The sequence below is a fragment of the Pezoporus occidentalis genome, unplaced genomic scaffold, assembly GCF_034315485.1.
Source record: "Pezoporus occidentalis ecotype Australia unplaced genomic scaffold, CSIRO_AGI_Poc_V1 ctg10, whole genome shotgun sequence".
In the NCBI taxonomy this organism is placed as follows: Eukaryota; Metazoa; Chordata; class Aves; order Psittaciformes; family Psittacidae; genus Pezoporus; species Pezoporus occidentalis.
The window spans coordinates 6,877,537-6,886,468 of NW_026912779.1; the positions used below are offsets into that span (position 1 = coordinate 6,877,537).

Consider the following 8,932-nt stretch of genomic DNA (forward strand, 5'->3'; position numbering starts at 1 on the left):
TAATATAAAAATAGGCACCAAAAAAAAGGGTTCAGAAAATGAAAATGCACTTTTTGTCGGAGCTCATATTGCCAAGTTCCAGCCTACAGCTATTTGCAGCTGAAAAATAAAGCTCCAACTATACAGTTTTAATGAGAAAACCTGGCAGACCTTCAATTTTAGCCTCTTTTGTTCACCATATACTGAAGGCATTAATATGTCTACTCATTTTAGAGAAGGCAATGCCTAACCCATTTTCTTCCACATATTGAAAGAGAAAAATGTGAGTTTGCAGGGCCTGGCTCAGCAGACCCCAGGCTTTATGCAGCCGTAATTCAGTGTTTCAGCAGATTGCAGCAGCACTGCGTTAAACCCCATCCAGCTGGGGATGGAGTTTGGGCTTCAGACACTGGGGAGAGGGATGGAGGGAGAGATGCCACTATGGGCCTGGTTTAGAGTCATGGCTAATGCACATTACCAATACCTTCTGTCCCTTGAAGTATGCATATATGAAGGCTGAATTGGTCTCTCTTGAAATCCCAACATCAGTTATGATCCCTCTGCAGTGGGAGTTTGATTTTCTCCTATCAGATACCCCCTCAATGCTTTCACATTTGCCCCAAAGCATCTCACCTGAGTGCCCTTCAGAAGAGATGCATTCTCCATACAGCCAAACAAGCTTCTGGAAAGGCTGTGGAGAAGACAGGAATCGTATAAATACAGGGAGAGCCACATGCAGCCCTCAGGCACGGGGGCAGGAGGTAACTCAGCCATGGCAGACCCCATCGGGCAGCCTTTTATAGCAAACCCTTGGCCTTTAAACAGCCACTGTGCTCAGTGGGATGGTTCAGTGGCTGATTCACAAGTAGCTCAGGCCTCTCTGTGAGGAGCACGGTGGGAATGGGACCACTAACCTGAGTGATGCTCGGCTGTCCATGCTAGCCAGGCAGGACCTCAGGCTGTTCAGAGGGGATCACAAAGTTTAATTAGTGCTTTGGCTTGCTAAGAGAAGAGGGAGCAATTAGCAGAATAAATCCTGGAGAGTATCTGCTACAGTTCATGACTGACAGGAGATGCCACTGAACGTCTCATTGTGGCTGCCAGTGCAAAGCCTCAGGAGCAGGGGTGGCTGCCTGGCTTCATTAGGCTCCCATCATTTATGGATAAGCCCTCCCAGGTCCAGATTGCAGGACAGGCACAGCAGGGATTTTGCCTGAACATTTTAGGGTTGGCTGTGTTATTGCAGTTGAGCACATGTTCTCCTTTCCCACTTGTTTCTTCATAGCCCTTATGGGAGAAATGTTACCTCTTTTTCACAGGTGGGCAAACTGAGGCCCAGAGATTAACCTAATAGCCAAATCACTTGAGGAGCTTATATCACAACATCAGCCCCACAAGCTGGAACAGGCCTGCAGCAGCATGGCAAGCTCAGAGGTGTGTGGAGCCAGCAGCACAAGCATGTGCTTAGCATCTCTTGTGCATGATATGTGTCTCATCTGTGATACTCTGCTTTTGCTGAATCAGTCTTCTTTTTCTTCTGATTTTAATTAGAAAGCCTGGTGGGAAAAGCTGTGCAGCATCTCCAGTCACAGCTGGCTGGGCACCTGGCTTGGTGGGTTTGTTACTGGCTGAGGTCAGTAACCCCAACACAAAGTTTCTGCAAACAGCAGCTGCTGAGATTTTGCTGAGAGGTCTGTTTTGGGGGACTCTCCTCCTTTCCAGACTGTGTTTTGGACAGTAAGTTAAAGGTAAAAGTTGCTATTTTGCTGCTTTGGGTGTCCTATGTGATCCCTAGGCTGTAGATGAGAAAATCTGACTTCATACCTTTACTAAAACCCACCAAAACTAATGTAATACCGCCTCTTTCACTAATGCATGCAGTTAGCAAAGGCTGCTCCTCTGCTTTTATCAGTGGATTTGCTGGGGAGCTGGGTAGCCCTGCAGGTCAGGTGCTGGCTCTGCTCAGCACCATGGAATAGCAGGACTATAGTTGTTTAACAGCTCAGACATGCAGAATTTATGTTGACCAATGCCTGCACAACTTCATTGTTGTTTCTGGCTCTAAGGTTTGTCATATGTCTTCTCCCAAGCACCTCATTGTTGTCACAGCTCAGCATTTGGCATATGTGGCAGCTCAGTTCCTGAAGGTATGTGTTCCTTAGGCTGCGCTGGAATAGGACTGGGCTTGACTCTGGGTTGGGTGCTGTATTCAGAGGCTCCTGTGTCTTTCCTGATGAGGGGCTTGGGTAGCTCTCTCCAAGTCACACAGGTGAGTTCAGGGTGCTTTTATTCTGAGGATCATCCACCACCCCACATTTATTGATGTGACAACTGTAACAAAAATGTCTATTGCCCCTCCTTACACAGCAAAGAAATATTCACCCAAGGACACCCTAAACTGCGCTGAGCCTCTCGTGTCATTTCACCTCTGAGCACTATTCCTATCACTAACAGGAAACTGGACCAAACCCAGTAAAAGAAGGCTTGCCCTCCCAAAGGCTGCCAAGTGCTGCAGAGGCAGCAGGGCAGCAGTAAAGCAGCTGTGGACCTACACATCTTTCTCTTCCCCTGCAGCCAGAATGTTTTACAACCTGCTTCCTTCAAAAGAAATAGATACTGGATGTAAGGAAAATTACTTCACCCTCAGGGTAGCAAAATATTTATTTCATAAGTTGGAGTACATACAAAGTCCAGAAGTTACTTCCTTTTGTCCATAGTTTTGGAGTTACAGATTCAGTGCAGTGCTTTCAGAAGGACCTCATGATTTGTGTTCAAAATCAGGCTGCAAAAAGAGTTTTCAGCAGCATTTTAGATGCTAGTTTGGACCCCAGCATGGTTTGAGGTCTGCAATAAATTAGAAGCTCAGGTCTGTGGCTGCACAGCAGGTTTCATGGGAAAACACTGTTAAGTATCTTTGTTTCCCTTTAAAAAGCTTCCTTAGGAAGAAGTTAACGTTAGTAGGCGAATGGTGCTACGTGGTGCACGGCGTAGATGATTTTAGTTTTTGGAACGGTTCATCTTTCATTTTCCAAACTATAGCCCTGAGTGGCAGAAAAGCAATAAAAGCAGTTCTTCAGGAAATGCTGGTATCAGAATGTCCCTGTGAAAGCAACTCTGCAGTCACTGCTTTTTTTAATGTTAATTTAAAAATGAAGAATCAAACATGTAATTTCCAAGCCGATCTAAGCAAAAGAGAAGCATCTCCAGGTGTCGGTTAGAGTTCAGCAGCCTTCTGTGTACATCAGGGCTCCTTGTGCCTTTATGTGTATAATTATGTATGCTTTTGATATGAAACTGAGCAGTTTGACTGAGTTCAGCTTGGGGATCTGGGATTTGTTTGAACTGCTCACCCCAAGTTCAGCTCCGGAGCTGCAAATCTTTGTGGATCTGGAACAAACGCAGTGTGAGCGGTTAACTGGCAAACTCTGTTTGTATACCCTTGTGGTCAGCAGCTTGTCTGCGTATAATCTATGCAGATACATCAAAAGCAAACCAGTTTGAACAACAAGGCTCTGAAGAATAAACGAGAGGAGAAACAGTGGAGCCATTCTTCCAGTCTGTGTGAATCTCAGTGTGGTTGCTGTGTGTGAAAAGATGTACGGTTTCTTTGCACTGTGTAGTGCGGTGAGGAGAGTCATCCTGTTTCCTTGCCTCTTGGCAGAGGGAAAGACATTGCTGTTTTGCTGTGGGAGGTACAGCTCCTTCCACAAGACTGAGTGCCTGGGACTTAAGTTTTCAAGAGCTTATTAAAAGTGACTGTGATTTACAGACATGGTTCCAGTCCTGTGATGGGTGAATACACTCTGAGCACACTTTGCCCTGTGTCTCCCCATCTTCCAGTCCAAGCTGCTTCACAATCAGAGCAAAACCTGGCCAGGCTTGTCTGGTAGCACATGGAAAGATGTTTTGAAGGGAGCAAGTTGGAGGGAGGGAGGTCAGAAGAAGCAGTCCTGTGTGGCCAAGATGCTCTAATGTACCAAGATATTTGGATGCTGTCATCAACAATGGTGACAAAAGTGAGTAAAAAAGCATACAGAAAACAAGAACCAAGGTAATGATACTTGTGTCAGAGTTCATTGCACAAATGACTTTGTCAGTGAAATAAGGGTCTGGAAATGTTGTCCAAATCAAAGGAAATGTACACTTTGATGGGTTTTGGAGGGTATTTTGCCTTCAGAAAGCAGTATGTGGTAAGTGAGTTACTGACATGCCAGTAATTCAAAGGAGAGTTTTGCATCCCTGCTGTGAGGCTGAATGACAACATAATACAGTTACTAAGGGGAAAAAAGGAAGCCTCAGTCCTAGGTCTTCTAGGCTTTATATTCTGTAACAAGAAGCAATGCCAAAAAAAGCCTCATGCATCTGGCAACCTTGAATTCCTACTGCAGTTCTCCAAGTGGAATGAAAGTGAGCGAGCAAAAGATTTAAGGTGCAAAATTGGCTTGCTTTCCACTTTTAGGAATGGATTTATTCCAGAAGAGATTAAGAATAACTTTACATTTATTGGTTTTCACTCTTCTGAAAAATATTCACTTGTAAAGCACTGGAAGAGGAGACTTTGACCTCTTTGCTCTTTTTGTTTGGTTTTCATAGAATCCTAGGATGGTTTGGGTTGGAACAGACCTTAAAGCTCATTCAGTTCCAACCCCCTGCCATGGGCAGGGACACTTTCCACTAGAGTAGGTTGCTCAAAGCCTCATCCAACCTGGCTTTTCTTTTCCGTCTTTGTTTCAGCCACCTTCTTCCAGGCAAGCGTAGGTGATGAGGAGACTAAATGTGCAGGGACAGAAACCCCCAAGCAGTTAAGCAGTGTTTTCACAAATCCCAAAACCCTCTAAAAAGAGTATTTTATTTTCTGAACGTTTCAACCTGCTTTATTTGATTTAAAAAAAAGGAGGTGTGAATGCTTGACATGGAACTCAGACTCACAAGTAGCACAAGGATAAACTGCACTTAAAGGCATTGGACCACACCATCACCCAAGCAGTATGGGAATCACAGTTTGCTCCAACCACTGTGAAGGTCAGCTTCAGTCCATTGCTCGTGTTATTAGTGACAACGGAGAATGTGGTGTTGAAGGAGGTGTAAGAAGAATTCACACACTTTCCCTAGGCACCATGGAATAGCTCAGGAACCCTGGGGTGAGTTTATAATCTGTCATTTGGTTCTCAGAATGCACTATGTAAGGAAAAGCGAGGGATGCGATGTGAATCTCTTTACTGGGGTTCAAGTATGCTGGGTTATAATCTGCTTTATGCATGTGAGAACAGGAAAATGAACAATAATGATGTGGGTGCATCTCTGCCTTCCTACCCTGCTTCTGCCAGACAGAATGGTGTTAAGCGGCACTGAATTTTGGGGGCAAAAATAATACTTTATAGTTTTCTTCAAAAATTAACGTTCATGCAAATGTTGCCAAAATTTAACATCTTAAATAACAGTATTTCTGCTTTTGCTGTGATTGCTCCATTATTGGAGCCAGTTACCCTCCTTCTCTATTTGTATAATGTGTTTCAAAAAAGTCAAAGAGCAACCAAAGCAGCCACTTTGAACAAGGATCAACATTTGCTGAATGGCAGCCAACCCTACATCTATATGATTGCTCCTGACATATGGGTTAGGACCTTAAGGCTTTCCCAGAGAACATGTTGTTTCGTGGTATTTCTTGCCTACCCAGTGAGAGTAATGGAAACAGTGTGAGGATAAGCTGTTCAGATAAGTGTTTGCCAGCCATCTAGCTTCATGGTTACTTGGATCAATCTGCTACACATGCATTTTCTTCTCTGTGAGTTATACTTATTCCTATAAAGTGAATTTGGTTAAGGCAAATAACTTCTTATTCTGCTGTCAGCCCTATTCAACCATGCCTGGAACAAGGTATCAGCTGTCTTTGAACATGAGAGGGTCTAATTTCTTATCAGCTTTACTGACATGATCTTTCTCTTATATAGTTTCATGAGAGCTGAGTAATGACTGTGTGCTAACAAAAGTCATAACCCAAATGACGACAGCATATAGGGCTCCAAGCCACAGCTATTTGTAGAACATAACCCCAAACTACTAACGTCTGGAACCACAAGCAGCCACGTTCAGATATGTTAATCCCATAACTAAATGTAATAACACCAGCAAATCACCTCCCAGGAGTGAGCAGCCATGCAATCAAGTGAATATGGGAATCACAGGGTCAGATGTCTCTGGGTACTGGAGACATAAGAGTGGGAAAGGCCTTGGAAATCTCTGCTCCCTCTGATTGCGCCCAGATGGTGACCTGCGAGAAGACCAGAAAGGCAAAATCCAATGGTCACCATTTGTCCCACTCACTCTGATATGGTGCCCTAAGTGATTCCTGGGCACACACTGCTCTGTATGGTGTCCTTTGCTATATTACTGCCAAAGAACAGCTGGAATTTGTTTTTTCTTGCCTCAGTTCACAACAGTAATTTCAGAGCAATGGGAACACCTAAGCTTTTTGGATGGATTTCTGTATATTGCTTTGCTTGGGGAAATAACAAAACCAAAGCAGCATTTCATGTTAACATTTTCAGACTGAAGTTTTCCATTGCCATTGAAGTGAAATATGCTTTTATTTAAAAATCTACCTCTGCTTTAATTTAGTTTCCCTCCATCCCAAACTAAATGTTAGGTTTGAACTCCAGTTTTGAAGTAATAGAAATACTGCAGAAGAAAATACATTGCTTAGAGGTGAGCTGAAGGATTGGGCATCCCAGACTGTGGTTTTGGGGGGGAGTCACTACTTGGGACTATTTGCTGCTGCAAAACTACTCATTTTAAAGACCCTCCACTCTGAGGAGTGCTGATGCCATCAGCCAGCTGGGCAATGTAATGCTGGTTCAGCATTTCATTGGATTCCAGATGTTGCCAGCCCTAGGAGGACGTAATGGTGCAGAACGTATGAAATTCAGATTTAAATATATTCTGATTATATATTTCAGTGTGTATTCTATATACTGAAAGTGAACCAAGCAACTGCTGTTTCATTCCACCCCATTTATGCAGTAAACTTCACACCATCACAGAAAGTAATAATTACCTGTTTGTGGCTGTCGTGCACAGTATTATTATCAAGAGAGAGAAACGTCTCAAGGATATTTGGCAGCTTCAAGCATGGCTGACAGTGTTTTGTAAAATTCCTGATGTGATTGTATGGAATTCACCATGGAATACCAGTGAGGGAGGTTTGTGCAAGATACATGGTGGGGCTGCGACATACAGATGTTTACATTTCAATTACAGTAATTCAGGGAAACATTATTCTTCTGGCTTAGGGGTGGATTGTTCTTATAAAACACTATTTGCTGGTAGTAGGGAAGAACAGTAGGAGTAGTGCCTCCTGGTTTGAGAACTAGACCAGGAGAAACTGGACATCAGATGAGTGCTATGCTGCTGGTTTCACGCAATGTTAAGCAACTGGCTTTGCAAACTGATCAGGGGAAAGCATTGACTTGTTAGCGTAAGGGCTGAGTCCTAAGCACTCCCCAAAGCAGCCCACTTTGTGTGTCTCATCTCTGCTCTTTGTGAATGATCTCGGGTCAGTGAGTACCAGCTCTTGTCCCACAACCTGTAGAAATAGCCCCCAAGCATGTCCACGCCATCCATGCTGGATGTGGGGTGCTGCGCCAGCTGCTGTGTGCTCACACGCACAGGCTCTTGCTTCGAGGTCAGTCTTGGAAGCTGTGTCCATGTCTGTTGTCTCCAAGGCTGGTATCTGGGCTGGGAGCATCCCTCAAATCTGTATCTACAAAGTTCTGTGCTTGCTGAAGTCCTGCGCTATAGCTCTATGGCTGAAGGGCTCCACCACAGCTGTATTCCCCTTTCTGAACACTACTTCATCCTGTAAGGGTGAAAGCCATTATGTGAACCTGCAGCTTGCAGGGTGTTTTCTGTTCAGTTCCTTTCAAGGCTGTTGACAAAATCTGGTACTGTTGGATCTAAACCACCACACTTGCATGGCTTTGAGGTGACTGCAGCAAGTAGGGCTGATCTTTAACTTGTAAATTGTCTTCTTATTTTATCCTGGCACTAATCTGTTATTTTATTCTTATTTTACCCTGGCAATACAATGTCCATAATTAACAGCAATGTTGAGGAGTCTTGTGCATAACTAGAAGCTGTTAGTTACGCCACTATAAGAGAACAATAACTTGGAGTGTAGGAGGGAAGCCAAAGGATCTTTATTCATGGTTCATTGTATTTAAGAACCTTTTAGTAAACAGGTAGAGAAAAAGAAAGAAGATTATCTCAAAAGAGTTTGTTTTCCACTGGCTGTGTTTGCATCTATTCAATAGATGGATTTATTTGTAGCCTTATGAATGCTGCAATAACAACTGCCCTCCTTTTTTAGCATGCTAATCACACTGAAAAATGTTTATCTTGCTAAGTACTATAATGCCTAAGGGAAAAGAAGAATAAGGTGTCCTGCTGTTAGGTACTGGGCAGACCCTGCCCAGATGTGTGCATGTCCTGGTTTTGGCTGGGATAGAGTTCATTTTCTTCCTAGTAGCTGATGCCGTGCTGGGTTTTGGCTTTAGTCTGAGAACAATGCTGATAACACACCAATGGTTTAGTTGCTGCTCACTAGCACTTACCCTGATCAAAGACTTTTCAGTCTCATGCTCTGCCAGTGAGGAGGAGCACAAGAAGCTGGGAGGGAGCCGAGACAGGACACCTGCCCCAAACTAGCCAAAGGGGTATTCCATACCACAGCACATCATGCCCAGTATAGAAACTGGGGGGAGTTAGCTGGGAGCCACTAATCACTGCTCAGGGAGAGGCTGGGTATCAGTCAGCAACTGTATTGTGAATCACTTGTCTGTCTTAGGCTGTATTCCTCTCTCTCTCTCTTCCTGTTATCTCCCTTTTCATTACTAGTAATAGTAGTAGTATATTGTATTTTACATCAATTATTAAACTGTTCTTACCTTAGCCCACA

General features: G+C 43.8%; 1 long non-coding RNA gene across 1 annotated transcript; it reads left to right on the top strand.

Annotated features, from left to right (window-relative positions):
* The first annotated feature begins 631 nt into the window (after positions 1–631).
* Positions 632–1,721, top strand: LOC134158195 (uncharacterized). Its single transcript, XR_009962642.1, has 3 exons — positions 632–740; positions 1,299–1,413; positions 1,531–1,721. It is a non-coding gene; the product is annotated as an uncharacterized LOC134158195 (long non-coding RNA).
* Positions 1,722–8,932: the final 7,211 nt, after the last annotated feature.